The sequence below is a fragment of the Oncorhynchus keta genome, unplaced genomic scaffold, assembly GCF_023373465.1.
Source record: "Oncorhynchus keta strain PuntledgeMale-10-30-2019 unplaced genomic scaffold, Oket_V2 Un_contig_901_pilon_pilon, whole genome shotgun sequence".
Lineage (NCBI taxonomy): Eukaryota > Metazoa > Chordata > Actinopteri > Salmoniformes > Salmonidae > Oncorhynchus > Oncorhynchus keta.
This window is the reverse complement of record NW_026290354.1, coordinates 15,189-40,029: the sequence shown is the minus strand read 5'-3', so window position 1 is coordinate 40,029 and position 24,841 is coordinate 15,189. Positions and strand designations below refer to the sequence as shown.

At 42.4% G+C, this 24,841-nt stretch overlaps 1 long non-coding RNA gene and 1 pseudogene across 1 annotated transcript; one reads left to right on the top strand and one right to left on the bottom strand.

Moving 5' to 3' along the window:
- LOC118382319 (protein FAM91A1-like) overlaps positions 1–24,841 on the bottom strand; it is an 87,509-nt pseudogene that overhangs the window by 48,511 nt on the left and 14,157 nt on the right.
- On the top strand, positions 16,564–17,720 carry LOC127927021 (uncharacterized). The gene is made up of 3 exons (XR_008125949.1): positions 16,564–16,699; positions 17,186–17,266; positions 17,645–17,720. It is a non-coding gene; the product is annotated as an uncharacterized LOC127927021 (long non-coding RNA).

The following is a 24,841-nucleotide window of genomic DNA, read 5'->3' as shown; positions in this document are numbered from 1 at the left end:
AGTGTGGTGTATTGTATTCAGAGTATTGACATTCCATTGGGTTTGGTGCTGTGCTAACATGTCCCAAGCGTCTTTAAAGAGGCTCAAAGAGGGAGCCCTGCAGTGTGTGGATTTGGCTGCCACAAAAGGCTTCCATAGGCTTGAGGTGGTATTGAAGACCATATATGGTGTTGTAGTAGTATGGTGATATAGTAGTAGAGTGATATAGTAGTGTGGTGATATAGTAGTAGAGTGATATAGTAGTGTGGTGATATAGTAGTAGAGTGATATAGTAGTATAGTAGTATAGTGGTATAGTAGTAGAGTGATATAGTAGTGTGGTGATATAGTAGTAGAGTGATATAGTAGTGTGGTGATATAGTAGTAGAGTGATATAGTAGTATGGTGATATAGTAGTAGAGTGATATAGTAGTGTAGTGGTATAGTAGTGTGGTGATATAGTAGTATAGTGATGTAGTAGTGCAGTGATATAGTAGTATAGTGAGAGAGTAGTGTGGTGATATAGTAGTATAGTGATGTAGTAGTGCAGTGATATAGTAGTATAGTGAGAGAGTAGTGTGGTGATATAGTAGTATAGTGATATAGTAGTATAGTAGTGCAGTGATATAGTAGTATAGTGAGAGAGTAGTGTGGTGATATAGTAGTATAGTGATATAGTAGTGTGGTGATATAGTAGTATAGTGATATAGTAGTGTAGTGATATAGTAGTATAGTAGTGCAGTGATATAGTAGTATAGTGGTATAGTAGTATAGTGATATAGTAGTATAGTGGTATAGTAGTATAGTGATATAGTAGTATAGTGGTATAGTAGTATAGTGGTATAGTAGTATAGTGGTATAGTAGTATAGTGATATAGTAGTATAGTGGTATAGTAGTATAGTGATATAGTAGTATAGTGAGAGAGTAGTGTGGTGATATAGTAGTATAGTGATATAGTAGTGTGGTGATATAGTAGTATAGTGATGTAGTAGTATAGTGAGAGAGTAGTGTGGTGATATAGTAGTATAGTGATATAGTAGTGTGGTGATATAGTAGTATAGTGATATAGTAGTATAGTAGTATAGTGGTATAGTAGTATAGTGATATAGTAGTATAGTGAGAGAGTAGTGTGGTGATATAGTAGTATAGTGATATAGTAGTGTGGTGATATAGTAGTATAGTGATATAGTAGTATAGTAGTATAGTAGTATAGTGGTATAGTAGTATAGTGATATAGTAGTATAGTGGTATAGTAGTATAGTGATATAGTAGTATAGTAGTATAGTGGTATAGTAGTATAGTGATATAGTAGTATAGTGGTATAGTGGTATAGTGATATAGTAGTATAGTGAGAGAGTAGTGTGGTGATATAGTAGTATAGTGATATTGTAGTGTGGTGATATAGTAGTATAGTGATATAGTGGTATAGTGATATAGTAGTATAGTGATATAGTAGTATAGTGATATAATAGTATAGTAGTATAGTGGTATAGTAGTATAGTGATATAGTAGTATAGTGAGAGAGTAGTGTGGTGATATAGTAGTGTAGAGTGTAGAGTGATATAGTAGAGTGAGTAGTAGTAGAGAGTAGTAGAGTGATATAGTAGTATAGTGATGTAGTAGTGTGGTGATATAGTAGTATAGTGAGAGAGTAGTGTGGTGATATAGTAGTAGTGATATAGTAGTGTGGTGATATAGTAGTATAGTTATGTAGTAGTGTGGTTATATAGTAGTATAGTGAGAGAGTAGTGTGGTGATATTGTAGTATAGTAGTGCAGTGTTATAGTAGTATAGTAGTATAGTGATGTAGTTTTGATAGCCTTTAGCCGCACCCTCATACTACTCCTTCTCTGTTCCGCGGGTGATGTGGAGGTAAACCCAGGCCCTGCATGTCCCCAGGTACCCTCATTTGTTGACTTCTGTGATCGAAAAAGTCTTGGTTTTATGCATGTCAACATCAGAAGCCTCCTCCCTAAGTTTGTTTTACTCACTGCTTTAGCACACTCTGCTAACCCTGATGTCCTTGCCGTGTCTGAATCCTGGCTCAGGAAGGCCACCAAAAATTCAGAGATTTCCATACCCAACTATAACATCTTCCGTCAAGATAGAACTGCCAAAGGGGGGCGGAGTCGCAGTCTACTGCAGAGATAGCCTGCAAAGTAATGTCATACTTTCCAGGTCCATACCCAAACAGTTTGAACTACTAATTTTGAAAATTACTCTCTCCAGAAACAAGTCTCTCACTGTTGCCGCCTGCTACGGACCCCCGTCAGCTCCCAGCTGTGCCCTGGACACCATTTGTGAATTGATCGCCCCCATCTAGCTTCAGAGTTTGTCCTGTTAGGTGACCTAAACTGGGATATGCTTAACACCCCGGCAACTGTTCAGGGAAGTCAGGAACCAATACACGCAGTCAGTCAGGAAAGCTAAGGCCAGCTTCTTCAGGCAAAAGTTTGCATCCTGTAGCTCCAACTCCAAAAAGTTCTGGGACACTGTGAAGTCCATGGAGAACAAGAGCACCTCCTCCCAGCTGCCCACTGCACTGAGGCTAGGAAACACGGTCTCCACCGATAAATCCATGATTATCGAAAACTTCAATAAGCACTTCAACGGCTGGCCATGCCTTCCGCCTGGCTACTCCAACCTCGGCCAACAGCTCCGCCCCCCGTAGTTCCTCACCCAAGCCTCTCCAGGTTCTCCTTTACCCAAATCCAGATAGCAGATGTTCTGAAAGAGCTGCAAAACCTGGACCCGTACAAATCAGCTGGGCTTGACAATCTGGACCCGCTATTTCTGAAACTATCTGCCGCCATTGTCGCAACCCCTATCACCAGCCTGTTCAACCTCTCTTTCATATCGTCTGAGATCCCCAAGGATTGAAAGCTGCCGCAGTCATCCCCCTCTTCAAAGGAGGAGACACCCTGGACCCAAACTGCTATAGACCTATATCCATCCTGCCCTGCCTATCTAAGGTCTTCGAAAGCCAAGTCAACAAACAGGTCACTGACCATCTCGAATCCCACCGTACCTTCTCCGCTGTGCAATCTGGTTTCCGAGCCGGTCACGGGTGCACCTCAGCCACACTCAAGGTACTAAATGATATCATAACCGCCATCGATAAAAGACAGTACTGTGCAGCCGTCTTCATCGACCTCGCCAAGGCTTTCGACTCTGTCAATCACCAAATTCTTATCGGCAGACTCAACAGCCTCGGTTTTTCGGATGACTGCCTTGCCTGGTTCACCAATTACTTTGCAGACAGAGTTCAGTGTGTCAAATCAGAGGGCATGCTGTCCGGTCCTCTGGCAGTCTCTATGGGGGTGCCACAGGGTTCAATTCTCGGGCCGACTCTTTCTCTGTATATATCAATGATGTTGCTCTTGCTGCGGGCGATTCCCTGATCCACCTCTACGCAGACGACACCATTCTATATACTTTCGGCCCGTCATTGGACACTGTGCTATCAAACCTCCAAACGAGCTTCAATGCCATACAGCACTCCTTCCGTGGCCTCCAACTGCTCTTAAACGCGAGTAAAACCAAATGCATGCTTTTCAACCGATCGCTGCCTGCACCCGCATGCCCGACTAGCATCACCACCCTGGATGGTTCCAACCTTGAATATGTGGACATCTATAAGTACCTAGGTGTCTGGCTAGACTGCAAACTCTCCTTCCAGACTCACATCAAACATCTCCAATCAAAAATCAAATCCAGAGTCGGCTTTCTATTCCGCAACAAAGCCTCCTTCACTCACGCTGCCAAGCTTACCCTAGTAAAACTGACTATCCTACCGATCCTCGACTTCGGCGATGTCATCTACAAATGGCTTCCAACACTCTACTCAGCAAACTGGATGCAGTCTATCACAGTGCCATCCGTTTGTCACTAAAGCACCTTATACCACCCACCACTGCGACTTGTATGCTCTAGTCGGCTGGCCCTCACTACATATTCGTCGCCAGACCCACTGGCTCCAGGTCATTTACAAGTCCATGCTAGGTAAAGCTCCGCCTTATCTCAGTTCACTGGTCACGATGGCAACACCCATCCGTAGCACGCGCTCCAGCAGGTGTATCTCACTGATCATCCCTAAAGCCAACACCTCATTTGGCCGCCTTTCGTTCCAGTACTCTGCTGCCTGTGACTGGAACGAATTGCAAAAATCGCTGAAGTTGGAGACTTTTATCTCCCTCACCAACTTCAAACATCAGCTATCCGAGCAGCTAACCGATCGCTGCAGCTGTACATAGTCTATTGGTAAATAGCTCACCCTTTTTCACCTACCTCATTCCCATACTGTTTTTATACTGTTTTTATTTATTTACTTTTCTGCTCTTTTGCACACCAATATCACCAATATCTCTACCTGTACATGCCCATCTGATCATTTATCACTCCAGTGTTAATCTGCAAAATTGTATTATTCGCCTACCTCCTCATGCCTTTTGCACACATTGTATATAGATTGCCCATTTTTTTCTACTGTGTTATTGACTTGCTAATTGTTTACTCCATGTGTAACTCTGTTGTCTGTTCACACTGCTATGCTTTATCTTGGCCAGGTCGCAGTTGCAAATGAGAACTTGTTCTCAACTAGCCTACCTGGTTAAATAAAGGTGAAATAAAAGTATAGTGATATAGTAGTATAGTGATATAGTAGTATAGTGGTATAGTAGTATAGTGGTATAGTAGTATAGTGATATAGTAGTATAGTAGTATAGTGGTATAGTAGTATAGTGATATAGTAGTATAGTAGTATAGTGGTATAGTAGTATAGTGATATAGTAGTATAGTAGTGCAGTGATATAGTAGTATAGTGGTATAGTAGTATAGTGATATAGTAGTATAGTAGTATAGTGGTATAGTAGTATAGTGATATAGTAGTATAGTGGTATAGTGATATAGTAGTATAGTGAGAGAGTAGTGTGGTGATATAGTAGTATAGTGATATAGTAGTGTGGTGATATAGTAGTATAGTGATGTAGTAGTATAGTGAGAGAGTAGTGTGGTGATATAGTAGTATAGTGATATAGTAGTGTGGTGATATAGTAGTATAGTGATATAGTAGTATAGTAGTATAGTGATATAGTAGTATAGTGAGAGAGTAGTGTGGTGATATAGTAGTATAGTGATATAGTAGTGTGGTGATATAGTAGTATAGTGATATAGTAGTATAGTGGTATAGTAGTATAGTGGTATAGTAGTATAGTGATATAGTAGTATAGTGGTATAGTAGTATAGTGATATAGTAGTATAGTAGTATAGTGGTATAGTAGTATAGTGATATAGTAGTATAGTGGTATAGTGATATAGTAGTATAGTGAGAGAGTAGTGTGGTGATATAGTAGTAGTGATATAGTAGTGTGGTGATATTATTATTATTATTATATAGTAGTATAGTGATATAGTAGTATAGTGATATAGTAGTATAGTAGTATAGTGATATAGTAGTATAGTGATATAGTAGTATAGTGAGAGAGTAGTGTGGTGATATTGTAGTATAGTGATATAGTAGTGTGGTGATATAGTAGTATAGTGATATAGTAGTATAGTGGTATAGTAGTATAGTGATATAGTAGTATAGTAGTATAGTGATATAGTAGTATAGTGATATAGTAGTATAGTGAGAGAGTAGTGTGGTGATATAGTAGTATAGTGATATAGTAGTGTGGTGATATAGTAGTATAGTGATATAGTAGTATAGTGATATAGTAGTATAGTGAGAGAGTAGTGTGGTGATATAGTAGTATAGTGATATAGTAGTGTGGTGATATAGTGGTATAGTGATATAGTAGTATAGTGATATAGTAGTATAGTAGTATAGTGATATAGTAGTATAGTGATATAGTAGTATAGTGAGAGAGTAGTATAGTAGTATAGTGGTATAGTAGTATAGTGATATAGTAGTATAGTGGTATAGTGATATAGTAGTATAGTGAGAGAGTAGTGTGGTGATATAGTAGTAGTGATATAGTAGTGTGGTGATATTATTATTATTATTATATAGTAGTATAGTGATATAGTAGTATAGTGATATAGTAGTATAGTGAGAGAGTAGTGTGGTGATATTGTAGTATAGTAGTGCAGTGTTATAGTAGTATAGTGATATAGTAGTATAGTGATATAGTAGTATAGTAGTATAGTGATATAGTAGTATAGTGAGAGAGTAGTATAGTGATATAGTAGTATAGTGATATAGTAGTATGGTGATATAGTAGTATAGTGAGAGAGTGTGGTGATATAGTGGTTTTGAAGACCTACTTCAGTCTGTTGACAGAGGGGGCAGTCTTCCATGTGGGGTGGAGCTGCTCTGAGCTGAAAGAGCTTCTTTCTTCAGGGCAAAACCCAGGCGACAGTACATAGACACAGCATTCTGAGAGAGGAGAGGACTATTAAAATAACAGTGTACAGCCAGAAGCAGCCTGTTCCTAATCAATGGTATGCCATGAGGGTCAAACAGAACGGTGTCAGCCAAGTTAGTATCCATGGGTTGCTGCTTTGTTCTGCTCCTTCCACTGAAGACAGCTGGTCGGTCAGACCAATTATACTAATCATTATCAAGCACTGCAGGAATGTATTCTGAAAACACCCTGCATCATTACGATTACACAGAACAGAATACGTTGTGGAGAAAGTTTCCTGCTCTTATTTAACAACTAAAAGTTCATTGCCGAAGGAAATTCTCTCAGACACAAAAATCTCAATGTTTTAATGTATTCTACAGTCAAGAAATTATTGCCAGTAGGTTAGAACAGAAAACTAAAAACATCTTGTACCACATCCTTCAAGGTTAAAATGACAAGTGGGAAATATGAAATGGAGGAAATGTTTGAAAGTTTCACCCAGGAGACCATTAGATTGAAGGAGGCTTGCTCTAGGAGAAAGAGAGTGAGTGAGAAAGAGAGCGAGAGAGAGAGCGAGACAGACGAGACAGAGAGAGAGACAGACAGAGAGCGAGAGAGAGAGAGAGAGAGACAGACAGAGAGAGAGAGACAGACAGAGAGAGAGAGAGACAGACAGAGAGACAGAGCGAGAGAGCGAGGTTGAGGGACCACTGCTCTGAGTTAAAGAGAGAGAGCGAGGTTGAGGGACCACTGCTCTGAGCTAAAGAGAGAGAGCGAGGTTGAGGGAGCACTGCTCTGAGTTAAAGAGAGAGAGCGAGGTTGAGGGAGCACTGCTCTGAGTTAAAGAGAGAGAGCGAGGTTGAGGAGCACTGCTCTGAGTTAAAGAGAGAGCGAGGTTGAGGGAGCACTGCTCTGAGTTAAAGAGAGAGAGCGAGGTTGAGGGAGCACTGATCTGAGTTAAAGAGAGAGAGCGAGGTTGAGGAGCACTGCTCTGAGTTAAAGAGAGAGAGCGAGGTTGAGGGACCACTGCTCTGAGTTAAAGAGAGAGAGAGAGGTTGAGGGACCACTGCTCTGAGTTAAAGAGAGAGAGCGAGGTTGAGGAGCACTGCTCTGAGTTAAAGAGAGAGAGAGAGGTTGAGGGACCACTGCTCTGAGTTAAAGAGAGAGAGAGAGGTTGAGGGACCACTGCTCTGAGTTAAAGAGAGAGAGAGAGAGGTTGAGGGACCACTGCTCTGAGTTAAAGAGGGAGAGAGAGGTTGAGGGGAGCACTGCTCTGAGTTAAAGAGAGAGAGAGAGAGGTTGAGGGACCACTGCTCTGAGTTAAAGAGAGAGAGAGAGAGAGAGAGAGTTGAGGGACCACTGCTCTGAGTTAAAGAGAGAGAGCGAGGTTGAGGGACCACTGCTCTGAGTTAAAGAGAGAGAGCGAGGTTGAGGGAGCACTGCTCTGAGTTAAAGAGAGAGAGCGAGGTTGAGGGAGCACTGCTCTGAGTTAAAGAGAGAGAGAGAGGTTGAGGGACCACTGCTCTGAGTTAAAGAGAGAGAGAGAGGTTGAGGGACCACTGCTCTGAGTTAAAGAGAGAGAGAGAGGTTGAGGGACCACTGCTCTGAGTTAGAGAGAGAGAGAGAGAGAGAGAGAGAGCGAGAGCGAGAGCGAGAGCGAGAGCGAGAGAGAGAGAGAACTGCTCTGAGTTAAAGAGAGACAGCAAGAGAAAAATAGCAGCCCTAGGATATTAGGATGGAACATTTGTAGAATTTGGGGGAAATATTAAACCCTAGGGTGTTTGTGTCGTGCACAAAAATAGCCAAAATGTCAGCAGTGCTGAACAATGAAAGTTAAAACATTTAACTTTCAAATCTGCTGATATTCTTATATATATATATTAAATATATGATGACTACAAATGACTATAATAATCTTCAATATAGAACAGGGACATTATCCTTTCAACAGAAAGCATAATGACATAATGATGAACTCAGTCTTTAATGGGGATGTTACCGAAGCAACTTCTTAGATCATCTGAGTAAATGTAAGGCTGTCCTGAAGAATATGGCATGTGTCCCTATTCCTGATATAGAGCACAACTTAGGATGCCATCTGGGATGTAGAAATGGCTGATTTCCCCTTGTGAGCACAGGTAAAGCTCTGTTCCCAGCCAGCAGCACCAGGTGTTGACAGGACCATCCATTAATTAACCCATTAAAACTACAGCACCAGGTGTTGACATGGCCCTCCATTAATTAACCTATTAAAACTACAGCACCAGGTGTTGACATGGCCCTCCATTAATTAACCTATTAAAACTACAGCACCAGGTGTTGACATGACCATCCATTAATTAACCCATTAAAACTACAGCACCAGGTGTTGACAGGACCATCCATTAATTAACCTATTAAAACTACAGCACCAGGTGTTGACAGGACCATCCATTAATTAACCTATTAAAACTACAGCACCAGGTGTTGACATGGCCCTCCATTAATTAACCCATTAAATCTACAGCACCAGGTGTTGACATGGCCCTCCATTAATTAACCCATTAAAACTACAGCACCAGGTGTTGACATGGCCCTCCATTAATTAACCTATTAAAACTACAGCACCAGGTGTTGACATGGCCCTCCATTAATTAACCTATTAAAACTACAGCACCAGGTGTTGACATGGCCCTCCATTAATTAACCTATTAAAACTACAGCACCAGGTGTTGACATGGCCCTCCATTAATTAACCCATTAAAACTACAGCACCAGGTGTTGACATGGCCCTCCATTAATTAACCTATTAAAACTACAGCACCAGGTGTTGACATGGCCCTCCATTAATTAACCCATTAAAACTACAGCACCAGGTGTTGACATGGCCCTCCATTAATTAACCTATTAAAACTACAGCACCAGGTGTTGACATGGCCCTCCATTAATTAACCTATTAAAACTACAGCACCAGGTGTTGACATGGCCCTCCATTAATTAACCTATTAAAACTACAGCACCAGGTGCTGACATGGCCCTCCATTAATTAACCCATTAAAACTACAGCACCAGGTGTTGACATGGCCCTCCATTAATTAACCTATTAAAACTACAGCACCAGGTGCTGACATGGCCCTCCATTAATTAACCTATTAAAACTACAGCACCAGGTGTTGACAGGACCATCCATTAATTAACCTATTAAAACTACAGCACCAGGTGTTGACATGGCCCTCCATTAATTAACCTATTAAAACTACAGCACCAGGTGTTGACATGGCCCTCCATTAATTAACCCATTAAAACTACAGCACCAGGTGTTGACATGGCCCTCCATTAATTAACCTATTAAAACTACAGCACCAGGTGTTGACATGGCCCTCCATTAATTAACCCATTAAAACTACAGCACCAGGTGTTGACATGGCCCTCCATTAATTAACCTATTAAAACTACAGCACCAGGTGTTGACATGGCCCCTCCATTAATTAACCCATTAAAACTACAGCACCAGGTGTTGACATGGCCCTCCATTAATTAACCTATTAAAACTACAGCACCAGGTGTTGACATGGCCCTCCATTAATTAACCTATTAAAACTACAGCACCAGGTGTTGACATGGCCCTCCATTAATTAACCCATTAAAACTACAGCACCAGGTGTTGACATGGCCCTCCATTAATTAACCCATTAAAACTACAGCACCAGGTGTTGACATGGCCCTCCATTAATTAACCCATTAAAACTACAGCACCAGGTGTTGACATGGCCTCCATTAATTAACCCATTAAAACTACAGCACCAGGTGTTGACATGGCCCTCCATTAATTAACCCATTAAAACTACAGCACCAGGTGTTGACATGGCCCTCCATTAATTAACCCATTAAAACTACAGCACCAGGTGTTGACATGGCCCTCCATTAATTAACCTATTAAAACTACAGCACCAGGTGTTGACATGGCCCTCCATTAATTAACCCATTAAAACTACAGCACCAGGTGTTGACATGGCCCTCCATTAATTAACCCATTAAAACTACAGCACCAGGTGTTGACAGGACCATCCATTAATTAACCTATTAAAACTACAGCACCAGGTGTTGACATGGCCCTCCATTAATTAACCTATTAAAACTACAGCACCAGGTGTTGACATGGCCCTCCATTAATTAACCTATTAAAACTACAGCACCAGGTGTTGACATGGCCCTCCATTAATTAACCCATTAAAACTACAGCACCAGGTGTTGACAGGACCATCCATTAATTAACCTATTAAAACTACAGCACCAGGTGTTGACATGGCCCTCCATTAATTAACCTATTAAAACTACAGCACCAGGTGTTGACATGGCCCTCCATTAATTAACCCATTAAAACTACAGCACCAGGTGTTGACATGGCCCTCCATTAATTAACCTATTAAAACTACAGCACCAGGTGTTGACATGGCCTCCATTAATTAACCCATTAAAACTACAGCACCAGGTGTTGACATGGCCCTCCATTAATTAACCTATTAAAACTACAGCACCAGGTGTTGACATGGCCCTCCATTAATTAACCCATTAAAACTACAGCACCAGGTGTTGACAGGACCATCCATTAATTAACCTATTAAAACTACAGCACCAGGTGTTGACATGGCCCTCCATTAATTAACCTATTAAAACTACAGCACCAGGTGTTGACATGGCCCTCCATTAATTAACCCATTAAAACTACAGCACCAGGTGTTGACAGGACCATCCATTAATTAACCTATTAAAACTACAGCACCAGGTGTTGACATGGCCCTCCATTAATTAACCTATTAAAACTACAGCACCAGGTGTTGACATGGCCCTCCATTAATTAACCTATTAAAACTACAGCACCAGGTGTTGACATGGCCCTCCATTAATTAACCCATTAAAACTACAGCACCAGGTGTTGACATGGCCCTCCATTAATTAACCCATTAAAACTACAGCACCAGGTGTTGACATGGCCCTCCATTAATTAACCCATTAAACCTACAGCACCAGGTGTTGACAGGACCATCCATTAATTAACCTATTAAAACTACAGCACCAGGTGTTGACATGGCCCTCCATTAATTAACCCATTAAAACTACAGCACCAGGTGTTGACAGGACCATCCATTAATTAACCTATTAAAACTTCAGCAAGGTGTTGACATGGCCCTCCATTAATTAACCTATTAAAACTACAGCACCAGGTGTTGACATGGCCCTCCATTAATTAACCCATTAAAACTACAGCACCAGGTGTTGACAGGACCATCCATTAATTAACCTATTAAAACTTCAGCAAGGTGTTGACATGGCCCTCCATTAATTAACCTATTAAAACTACAGCACCAGGTGTTGACATGGCCCTCCATTAATTAACCCATTAAAACTACAGCACCAGGTGTTGACATGGCCCTCCATTAATTAACCTATTAAAACTACAGCACCAGGTGTTGACATGGCCCTCCATTAATTAACCTATTAAAACTACAGCACCAGGTGTTGACAGGACCATCCATTTATTAACCCATTAAAACTTCAGCAAGGTGTTGACATGGCCCTCCATTAATTAACCCCATTAAAACTACAGCACCAGGTGCTGACATGGCCCTCCATTAATTAACCCATTAAAACTACAGCACCAGGTGTTGACATGGCCCTCCATTAATTAACCTATTAAAACTACAGCACCAGGTGCTGACATGGCCCTCCATTAATTAACCCATTAAACCTACAGCACCAGGTGTTGACAGGACCATCCATTAATTAACCTATTAAAACTACAGCACCAGGTGTTGACATGGCCATTAATTAACCTATTAAAACTACAGCACCAGGTGTTGACATGGCCCTCCATTAATTAACCTATTAAAACTACAGCACCAGGTGTTGACATGGCCCTCCATTAATTAACCTATTAAAACTACAGCACCAGGTGTTGACAGGACCATCCATTAATTAACCCATTAAAACTACAGCACCAGGTGCTGACATGGCCCTCCATTAATTAACCCATTAAAACTACAGTACCAGGTGTTGACATGGCCCTCCATTAATTAACCCATTAAAACTACAGCACCAGGTGTTGACATGGCCCTCCATTAATTAACCTATTAAAACTACAGCACCAGGTGTTGACATGGCCCTCCATTAATTAACCCATTAAAACTACAGCACCAGGTGTTGACATGGCCCTCCATTAATTAACCTATTAAAACTACAGCACCAGGTGTTGACATGGCCCTCCATTAATTAACCTATTAAAACTACAGCACCAGGTGTTGACATGGCCCTCCATTAATTAACCTATTAAAACTACAGCACCAGGTGTTGACATGGCCCTCCATTAATTAACCCATTAAAACTACAGTACCAGGTGTTGACATGGCCCTCCATTAATTAACCCATTAAAACTACAGCACCAGGTGTTGACAGGACCATCCATTAATTAACCTATTAAAACTTCAGCAAGGTGTTGACATGGCCCTCCATTAATTAACCTATTAAAACTACAGCACCAGGTGTTGACAGGACCATCCATTAATTAACCCATTAAAACTTCAGCAAGGTGTTGACATGGCCCTCCATTAATTAACCTATTAAAACTACAGCACCAGGTGTTGACATGGCCCTCCATTAATTAACCCATTAAAACTACAGCACCAGGTGTTGACATGGCCCTCCATTAATTAACCCATTAAAACTACAGCACCAGGTGTTGACATGGCCCTCCATTAATTAACCTATTAAAACTACAGCACCAGGTGTTGACAGGACCATCCATTAATTAACCCATTAAAACTTCAGCAAGGTGTTGACATGGCCCTCCATTAATTAACCTATTAAAACTACAGCACCAGGTGTTGACATGGCCCTCCATTAATTAACCTATTAAAACTACAGCACCAGGTGTTGACAGGACCATCCATTAATTAACCTATTAAAACTACAGCACCAGGTGTTGACATGGCCCTCCATTAATTAACCTATTAAAACTACAGCACCAGGTGTTGACAGGACCATCCATTAATTAACCTATTAAAACTACAGCACCAGGTGTTGACATGGCCCTCCATTAATTAACCCATTAAAACTACAGCACCAGGTGTTGACATGGCCCTCCATTAATTAACCTATTAAAACTACAGCACCAGGTGTTGACATGGCCCTCCATTAATTAACCCATTAAAACTACAGCACCAGGTGTTGACATGGCCCTCCATTAATTAACCTATTAAAACTACAGCACCAGGTATTGACATGGCCCTCCATTAATTAACCTATTAAAACTACAGCACCAGGTGTTGACATGGCCCTCCATTAATTAACCTATTAAAACTACAGCACCAGGTGTTGACATGGCCCTCCATTAATTAACCTATTAAAACTACAGTACCAGGTGTTGACATGGCCATTAATTAACCTATGAAAACTACAGCACCAGGTGCTGACATGGCCCTCCATTAATTAACCCATTAAAACTACAGCACCAGGTGTTGACATGTCCCTCCATTAATTAACCTATTAAAACTACAGCACCAGGTGTTGACAGGACCATCCATTAATTAACCTATTAAAACTACAGCACCAGGTGTTGACATGGCCCTCCATTAATTAACCCATTAAAACTACAGCACCAGGTGTTGACAGGACCATCCATTAATTAACCTATTAAAACTACAGCACCAGGTGTTGACATGGCCCTCCATTAATTAACCTATTAAAACTACAGCAACAGGTGTTGACATGGCCCTCCATTAATTAACCCATTAAAACTACAGCACCAGGTGTTGACATGGCCCTCCATTAATTAACCCATTAAAACTACAGCACCAGGTGTTGACATGGCCCTCCATTAATTAACCCATTAAATCTACAGCACCAGGTGTTGACATGGCCCTCCATTAATTAACCTATTAAAACTACAGCACCAGGTGTTGACATGGCCCTCCATTAATTAACCTATTAAAACTACAGCACCAGGTGTTGACATGACCCTCCATTAATTAACCTATTAAAACTACAGCACCAGGTGTTGACATGGCCCTCCATTAATTAACCTATTAAAACTACAGCACCAGGTGTTGACAGGACCATCCATTAATTAACCTATGAAAACTACAGCACCAGGTGTTGACATGGCCCTCCATTAATTAACCTATTAAAACTACAGCACCAGGTGTTGACAGGACCATCCATTAATTAACCTATTAAAACTACAGCACCAGGTGTTGACATGGCCCTCCATTAATTAACCCATTAAAACTACAGCACCAGGTGTTGACATGGCCCTCCATTAATTAACCCATTAAAACTACAGCACCAGGTGTTGACATGGCCCTCCATTAATTAACCTATTAAAACTACAGCACCAGGTGTTGACAGAACCATCCATTAATTAACCCATTAAAACTACAGCACCAGGTGTTGACATGGCCCTCCATTAATTAACCCATTAAAACTACAGCACCAGGTGTTGACAGGACCATCCATTAATTAACCTATTAAAACTACAGCACCAGGTGTTGACATGGCCCTCCATTAATTAACCTATTAAAACTACAGCACCAGGTGTTGACATGGCCCTCCATTAATTAACCTATTAAAACTTCAGCAAGGTGTTGACACGATAATGGCTTCTCCAATTCAGGCAACTGCACCCCAAATGGCACCCTATCCCTACATAGTGCACTACTTTGAACAGGGCCCTATGACACCCTATTCCCTATATAGTGCTCTACTATAGACCAGAGCCCTATTCCCTATATAGTACTCTACCTTGGACCAGAGCCCTCTTCCCTGTATAGTGCTCTACGTCTTCACACCACATATAACATTCAGATGGGCCCCAATAATATCCAGTGTCTCCTATAAGTAACTATGGACAATATAACAGTGTTTACATACCTTCACCAGGCCCAAGTCAATCTCCAGAACATTAGCCAGCTGGAACAGAACCACCAGAAGAAGATGATCAGACTAAATGGGACTGATATCACTTTAAAAAAGTCAACAATAAAAGTCAATTATTAGCCTTGTTTGAGCATCCTGCAAGCTCCTACTGTAACAAACAGAATGTGATCTCAAGACCAGGATGGTCCCACGAGGAAATAGTATTTCACCTACCTCTGACACGTTCGTCTGCTCATCGATGGACACAAATATTTTGTACAATAGGGTTTCAAAGTAGTCTCCCTGGACCCTGTTCATCACGAAGCCTTCCAGAGGAGGAACTGGGAGATAATACATAATATTAATGAATAGATAACATGCTGTATAATACAGTTGAAGTCAGATGTTTACATACACCTTAGATAAATACATTTAAACTCAGTTTTTCACAATTCCTGACATTTAATCCTAAAAAATTCCCTGTCTTAGGTCAGTTAGGATAACCACTTTATTTTAAGATTGTGAAATGTCAGAATAATAGTAGAGAGAATTATTTATTTCAGATGTTATTTCTTTCATCACATTCCCAGTAGGTCATAAGTTTACATACACTCAATTAGTATTTGTTAGCATTGCCTTTAAATTGATGTCTGTAAACAATTGTTGGAAAAATGACTTGTGTCATGCACAAAGTAGATGTCCTAACTGACTTGCCAAAACTATAGTTTGTTAACAAGAAATGTGTGGAGTGATTGAAAAACTAGTTTTAATGACTCCAACCTAAGTGTATGTAAACTTCCGACTTCAACTGTATGTTGTGGGGCCGCTTCACAGCCCTCAGACAGATATAGATGGTAATGTTGAGGGCCCTCTTCACAGGCCTCAGACAGATATAGATGGTAATGTTGTGGGGCCAGGTTTAGTATCATAATACTCGATACCAGGTTTAGTATCATAATACTCGATACCAGGTTTAGTATCATAATACTCAATAGCAGGTTTAGTATCATAATACTCAATAGCAGGTTTAGTATCATAATACTCAATAGCAGGTTTAGTATCATAATACTCGATACCAGGTTTAGTATCATAATACTCAATAGCAGGTTTAGTATCATAATACTCAATAGCAGGTTTAGTATCATAATACTCGATACCAGGTTTAGTATCATAATACTCAATACCAGGTTTAGTATCATAATACTCGATACCAGGTTTAGTATCATAATACTCGATACCAGGTTTAGTATCATAATACTCAATAGCAGGTTTAGTATCATAATACTCGATACCAGGTTTAGTATCATAATACTCAATACCAGGTTTAGTATCATAATACTCGATACCAGGTTTAGTATCATAATACTCAATAGCAGGTTTAGTATCATAATACCCGATACCAGGTTTAGTATCATAATACTCAATAGCAGGTTTAGTATCATAATACTCAATAGCAGGTTTAGTATCATAATACTCAATAGCAGGTTTAGTATCATAATACTCAATAGCAGGTTTAGTATCATAATACTCAATAGCAGGTTTAGTATCATAATACTCAATACCAGGTTTAGTATCATAATACTCGATACCAGGTTTAGTATCATAATACTCGATACCAGGTTTAGTATCATAATACTCGATACCAGGTTTAGTATCATAATACTCAATAGCAGGTTTAGTATCATAATACTCAATAGCAGGTTTAGTATCATAATACTCGATACCAGGTTTAGTATCATAATACTCGATACCAGGTTTAGTATCATAATACTCGATACCAGGTTTAGTATCATAATACTCGATACCAGGTTTAGTATCATAATACTCAATAGCAGGTTTAGTATCATAATACTCGATACCAGGTTTAGTATCATAATACTCGATACCAGGTTTAGTATCATAATACTCGATACCAGGTTTAGTATCATAATACTCAATAGCAGGTTTAGTATCATAATACTCAATAGCAGGTTTAGTATCATAATACCCGATACCAGGTTTAGTATCATAATACTCAATAGCAGGTTTAGTATCATAATACTCAATAGCAGGTTTAGTATCATAATACCCGATACCAGGTTTAGTATCATAATACTCAATAGCAGGTTTAGTATCATAATACTCAATAGCAGGTTTAGTATCATAATACTCAATAGCAGGTTTAGTATCATAATACTCGATACCAGGTTTAGTATCATAATACTCAATACCAGGTTTAGTATCATAATACTCGATACCAGGTTTAGTATCATAATACTCGATACCAGGTTTAGTATCATAATACTCAATAGCAGGTTTAGTATCATAATACTCGATACCAGGTTTAGTATCATAATACTCAATAGCAGGTTTAGTATCATAATACTCAATAGCAGGTTTAGTATCATAATACTCAATAGCAGGTTTAGTATCATAATACTCAATAGCAGGTTTAGTATCATAATACTCAATAGCAGGTTTAGTATCATAATACCCGATACCAGGTTTAGTATCATAATACTCAATAGCAGGTTTAGTATCATAATACTCGATACCAGGTTTAGTATCATAATACTCAATACCAGGTTTAGTATCATAATACTCAATAGCAGGTTTAGTATCATAATACTCAATAGCAGGTTTAGTATCATAATACTCAATAGCAGGTTTAGTATCATAATACCCGATACCAGGTTTAGTATCATAATACTCAATAGCAGGTTTAGTATCATAATACTCAATAGCAGGTTTAGTATCATAATACTCAATAGCAGGTTTAGTATCATAATACCCGATACCAGGTTTAGTATCATAATACTCAATAGCAGGTTTAGTATCATAATACCCGATACGATCACAATATCACGGCAAGAAAAGGCATATCAGCCAAAGTTGGACATCTTGAATTCAAGATCATTACATTTGACAGATTTTACGTCAACATTTTTCAGAGACAGCCATGTATGCATGGATGAATCAATTAGACCTTGTTTTTACCAATCTAATTACATAACATAATGGGAGTCATTTATATGAATGGTAAATCTCTATTGATAAACTAGGTAAATCAATATGTAGCCTAGGCCTATCCACAATACAGGTGGGCGCGTGTTCAATAGGAGTGTGTGCAGGCATTGAGTTATTGAGCTTGTTTTGGCTGATCGAATGGGACTACAGATGACCAACAATCTGTTTCTCTTCCATTGAAGACTTATTTCATTGTATTGATCAACAACATTTGCATAGAAGTAGCTTCTTTTAATAAAAAATGTGCGCTGTCTCGTTAACCAGCAATGACATCATTCACAAGGCAAGAGGAGAGCGGCCCGGAGTCCGTTCGTTGAGGCAAAAGATCATCTTTGGGAGAGACGTGAGACACCGATTAAGTGAATAAAATTTTGGATGCATATTATCACAAACTAAGTACCAAAGGGTAGTGAATTGATGTTCGCTATCTGTCAGCGAGAAAGGAAAGTTGGCCTACAAAGCTGGAAGCTACCGGTAATCTTCTTCCATTATTCTACCTTGTATGGACATTGTTTTGCGAACTGTAAATAAGTTTCAACATTTCTACATGCCGTGTCGCATTATTGAAGTGTGTTAACTTGTGTGGAGGCTAGCAGTGAGTTAGTGGAGCTAACATGATGCAGCCCAGACTCCCAGGCTAGCAGTGAATGGTTAGTGGAGCTAACATGATACAGCCCAGACTCCCAGGCTAACAGTGAGTTAGTGGAGCTAACATGATGCAGCCCAGACTCCCAGTGCAGGCTAGCAGTGAGTTAGTGGAGCTAACATGCTACAGGCTAGCAGTGAGTTAGTGGAGCTAACATGATGCAGCCCAGACTCCCAGGCTAGCAGTGAGTTATGGGAGCAGGCAGGGAGCTCTATAATAAGGACTAGCAGTGAGTTAAGGGAGCAGGCAGGAAGCTCTATAATAAGGGCTAGCAGTGAGTTAAGGGAGCAGGCAGGGAGCTCTATAATAAGGACTAGCAGTGAGTTATGGGAGCAGGCAGGGAGCTCTATAATAAGGGCTAGCAGTGAGTTATGGGAGCAGGCAGGGAGCTCTATAATAAGGGCTAGCAGTGAGTTATGGGAGCAGGCAGGGAGCTCTATAATAAGGACTAGCAGTGAGTTATGGGAGCAGGCAGGGAGCTCTATAATAAGGACTAGCAGTGAGTTATGGGAGCAGGCAGGGAGCTCTATAATAAGGACTAGCAGTGAGTTATGGGAGCAGGCAGGGAGCTCTATAATAAGGGCTACCAGTGAGTTATGGGAGCAGGCAGGGAGCTCTATAATAAGGGCTAGCAGTGAGTTATGGGAGCAGACAGGGAGCTCTATAATAAGGGATAGCAGTGAGTTAAGGGAGCAGGCAGGAAGCTCTATAATAAGGGGTAGCAGTGAGTTATGGGAGCAGGCAGGGAGCTCTATAATAAGGACTAGCAGTGAGTTATGGGAGCAGGCAGGGAGCTCTATAATAAGGGCTAGCAGTGAGTTATGGGAGCAGGCAGGGTTCTCTATAATAAGATGTCGGCTGTGCTGATAGACAGGCTTGATCCGTGAGACCCATTTGACAGAAGTACCGAATGTACCACAAATTCTAGCATCAAACCTTTTACCATGTTCTAATATGGAAAAGGTCTGGAAGTTTGGGTGTACCGTGCAACACTAGGGCAACCGCTCTGTTAGGTGGCTACCTGAAATACAGCTGTCATCTGAGATGGGTACGTCTAGATAGATGTATCCCCTGTTGTACAGACCTGAAGGAGAAGAACGAGGCGCCGATAGCACATATTACTATAGCAACAAGATCAAAGAGCAACATCAATATATTACCATGTATGAAAACAGCATTAAATTAGTATTAGGACTAAGGAAAGCACATAGTGATTGTATTGATCTACAGATGTCATTAGAAATACATCTGTTATGGCATTATATGCCCCTACATTTTCCCCAGTCTACAATAAACAGAGAACAGCACATACAGTACATGCCCCTACATTTTCCCCAGTCTACAATAAGCAGAGAACAGCACATACAGTACATGCCCCTACATTTTCCCCAGTCCCCCACCGGCCCCAGTCTCCCATCTTCCCCAGTCTCCCATCTTCCCCAGTCTCCCATCTTCCCCAGTCTCCCATCGGCCCCCAGTCTCCCATCTTCCCCAGTCTCCAGTCTTCCCCAGTCTCCCGTCGGCCCCCAGTCTCCCGTCGGCCCCCAGTCTCCCGTCGGCCCCCAGTCTCCCATCGGCCCCCAGTCTCCCAAGGCCCCCAGTCTCCCAAGGCCCCAGTCTCCCAAGGCCCCCAGTCTCCCCAGTCTCCCATCGGCCCCCAGTCTCCCAAGGCCCCCAGTCTCCCATCGGCCCCCAGTCTCCCATCGGCCCCCAGCCTCCCCCGTCTTTCCCAGCCTCCAGTCTTTCCCAGCCTCCAGTCTTTCCCAGCCTCCAGTCTTTCCCCAGCCTCCAGGCTTTCCCAGCCTCCAGGCTTTCCCAGCCTCCAGTCTTTCCCCAGTCTCCCGTCTTTCCCCAGCCTCCAGTCTTTCCCAGCCTCCAGTCTTTCCCAGCCTCCAGTCTTTCCCAGCCTCCAGTCTTTCCCAGCCTCCAGTCTTTCCCCAGTCTCCAGTCTTTCCCCAGTCTCCAGTCTTTCCCCAGTCTCCAGTCTTTCCCAGCCTCCAGTCTTTCCCCAGTCTCCCATCTTCCCCAGCCTCCCATCTTTCCCCAGCCTCCCGTCTTTCCCCAGCCTCCCGTCGTTCCCCAGCCTCCCGTCGTTCCCCAGCCTCCCGTCGTTCCCCAGCCTCCCGTCTTTCCCCAGTCTCCCGTCTTTCCCAGCCTCCCGTCTTTCCCAGCCTCCCGTCTTCCCCCAGTCTCCCGTCTTCCCCCAGTCTCCCGTCGGCCCCCAGTCTCCCGTCGGCCCCCAGTCTCCCGTCGGCCCCCAGTCTCCCGTCGGCCCCAGTCTCCCGTCTCGGCCCCCAGTCTCCCGTCGGTCCCCGAGTCTCCAATCCTATCTGTTATTCTCTCATCATAGCCACAATGGACCATAATGATAGGAGAGGCATGTCATCAGACTAAAATGTTTTCCAATAACGCCAAAGACACCCTGATGGCTAACGATTACCATCCACCCACAACACTGTCATTTTGCAGCCTGGTGGGACGAACACACACGAAGCAGAGAATAGATACCACTCACTCAGTACCACATTGTACTCCATTGAACCGGCCAGTTGGGGTCCTGAATCAATCATCTTATCAATCGCCTTCCTCTCTGCCAACGAGCAGATCTGAAATCAGACAGGACAGGGGGAGGACAGACAGACATTAGGGGAGAGAAGGAGAGGAAGAGAGGAGAAGAGCAGGGACACAGGCAGACATTAGGAGGAGAGGGAGGAGGAGGAGGAGGAGGAGGAGGAGGAGGGAGGAGGAGAGGAGAATGTGCCAGTCAGCTGTGTCCAAACCTACTGTGAATTTACCAGGTTTTTAGCTAGCGAGGTAACATGACTGAACAAAATTGTTTGTTATCAGACCAATATTTACCACCCAGGATGAGTTTAAAACAGCTGTGACATGGTTGGTGTAATTACATAAAACGCCTGTGAATACCTATAGAAAGAAAAAAGGCATCTCTGGTAATATATATCGTTTTAAACCATTTAGGCTAGAGACCTCTGGTAATATATTTAGAATAGAGACCTCTGGTAATATATTTAGAATAGACACCTCTGGTAATATATTTAGAATATTTTCTGTGCTGCATGCCTGTTGTGAGGCAGTGCTCCTTTTTCCCTCTCAGACACTCAGAGGCTGCATGACAGTGACCTTGCAAAGTCTACTCAGACCGGTCTGTGCTCTTGGTAATAACAGGAAATGAAATGATACAATGTACAGGAACACATGTACAAACCTAACAGAAGACTCATCGGGTCTGCATCCCCGCCGCCATCATGGCTAGATTATATATTGTTTAAACTGACTGGTGAATAGACGAGCATGGTGTCATCCTCTACCATTATCAGGAAGCTCTACAGAGACTCACCCTGACGTCATCCTCTACCACTATCAGGAAGCTCTACAGAGACTCACCCTGACGTCATCCTCTACCACTATCAGGAAGCTCTACAGAGACTCACTCCTGACGTCATCCTCTACCACTATCAGGAAGCTCTACAGAGACTCACCCTGACGTCATCCTCTACCACTATCAGGACGCTCTACAGAGACTCACCCTGACGTCATCCTCTACCACTATCAGGAAGCTCTACAGAGACTCACCCTGACGTCATCCTCTACCACTATCAGGAAGCTCTACAGACTCACCCTGACGTCATCCTCTACCACTATCAGGAATCTCTACAGAGACTCACCCTGACGTCATCCTCTACCACTATCAGGAAGCTCTACAGAGACTCACCCTGACGTCATCCTCTACCACTATCAGGAAGCTCTACAGACTCACCCTGACGTCATCCTCTACCACTATCAGGAAGCTCTACAGAGACTCACCCTGACGTCATCCTCTACCACTATCAGGAAGCTCTACAGAGACTCACCCTGACGTCATCCTCTACCACTATCAGGAAGCTCTACAGAGACTCACCCTGACGTCATCCTCTACCACTATCAGGAAGCTCTACAGAGACTCACCCTGACGTCATCCTCTACCACTATCAGGAAGCTCTACAGAGACTCACCCTGACGTCATCCTCTACCACTATCAGGACGCTCTACAGAGACTCACCCTGACGTCATCCTCTACCACTATCAGGAAGCTCTACAGAGACTCACCCTGACGTCATCCTCTACCACTATCAGGAAGCTCTACAGAGACTCACCCTGACGTCATCCTCTGCCACTATCAGGAAGCTCTACAGAGACTCACCCTGACGTCATCCTCTACCACTATCAGGAAGCTCTACAGAGACTCACCCTGACGTCATCCTCTGCCACTATCAGGACGCTCTACAGAGACTCACCCTGACGTCATCCTCTGCCACTATCAGGAAGCTCTACAGAGACTCACCCTGACGTCATCCTCTACCACTATCAGGACGCTCTACAGAGACTCACCCTGACGTCATCCTCTACCACTATCAGGAAGCTCTACAGAGACTCACCCTGACGTCATCCTCTACCACTATCAGGAAGCTCTACAGAGACTCACCCTGACGTCATCCTCTACCACTATCAGGAAGCTCTACAGAGACTCACCCTGACGTCATCCTCTACCACTATCAGGAAGCTCTACAGAGACTCACCCTGACGTCATCCTCTACCACTATCAGGAAGCTCTACAGAGACTCACCCTGACGTCATCCTCTACCACTATCAGGAAGCTCTACAGAGACTCACCCTGACGTCATCCTCTACCACTATCAGGAAGCCTCTACAGAGACTCACCCTGACGTCATCCTCTACCACTATCAGGAAGCTCTACAGACTCACCCTGACGTCATCCTCTACCACTATCAGGACGCTCTACAGAGACTCACCCTGACGTCATCCTCTACCACTATCAGGAAGCTCTACAGAGACTCACCCTGACGTCATCCTCTACCACTATCAGGAAGCTCTACAGAGACTCACCCTGATGTCATCCTCTGTGATGTATCCGGTCTGAGCCACCCACCACGCCTCTACAGAGATCTCTATTGGCTTGGAGGGCAGCAGGTCCCGCGCTGTTTTCCTACGGAAGAATTTCTGATAGGAGACACAAGTCCATACATGTTAAATCACTGCTACTATTTAAAAATATGACCAAGGTAATAACGACATGCTTCAAGATCTTCGTGTCTTTACCTTGGAAGACCTGCACTGGTTCATCAAGTCAATATACTGGTTCCTCCCGATGCCCAGCAGTCTTAGACCTAGAAGAGACAGGAGACATTAATCACTGGTTCATCAAGTCCAGAGCCCTATTCCCTGTATAGTATATTACCTGAGACCAGAGCCCTATTCCTGTATAGTATATTACCTGAGACCAGAGCCCTATTCCCTGTATAGTATATTACCTGAGACCAGAGCCCTATTCCCTGTATAGTATATTACCTGAGACCAGAGCCCTATTCCCTGTATAGTATATTACCTGAGACCAGAGCCCTATTCCCTGTATAGTATATTACCTGAGACCAGAGCCCTATTCCCTGTATAGTATATTACCTGAGACCAGAGCCCTATTCCCTGTATAGTATATTACCTGAGACCAGAGCCCTATTCCCTGTATAGTATATTACCTGAGACCAGAGCCCTATTCCCTGTATAGTATATTACCTGAGACCAGAGCCCTATTCCCTGTATAGTATATTACCTGAGACCAGAGCCCTATTCCCTGTATAGTATATTACCTGAGACCAGAGCCCTATTCCCTGTATAGTATATTACCTGATACAGCGAAACAAACAGCGAGTAGCAGCAGTGTTCAAAGGGGAAGGGGGGGCGATGTAAATTGTCCGGAGGCGATTTTTATGAATTGTTCAGCAGTCTAATGGCTTGGGGGGTAGAAGCTGTTAAGGAGCCTTTTGGTCCAAGACTTGGTGCTCCGGTACCGCTTGCCGTGCTGTAGCAGAGAAAACAGTCCAGAACTTGGGTGACTGGAGTCGCTGACAATTTTATGGGCTTTCCTCTGACATTGCCTTATATAGGTGCTGGATGGCAG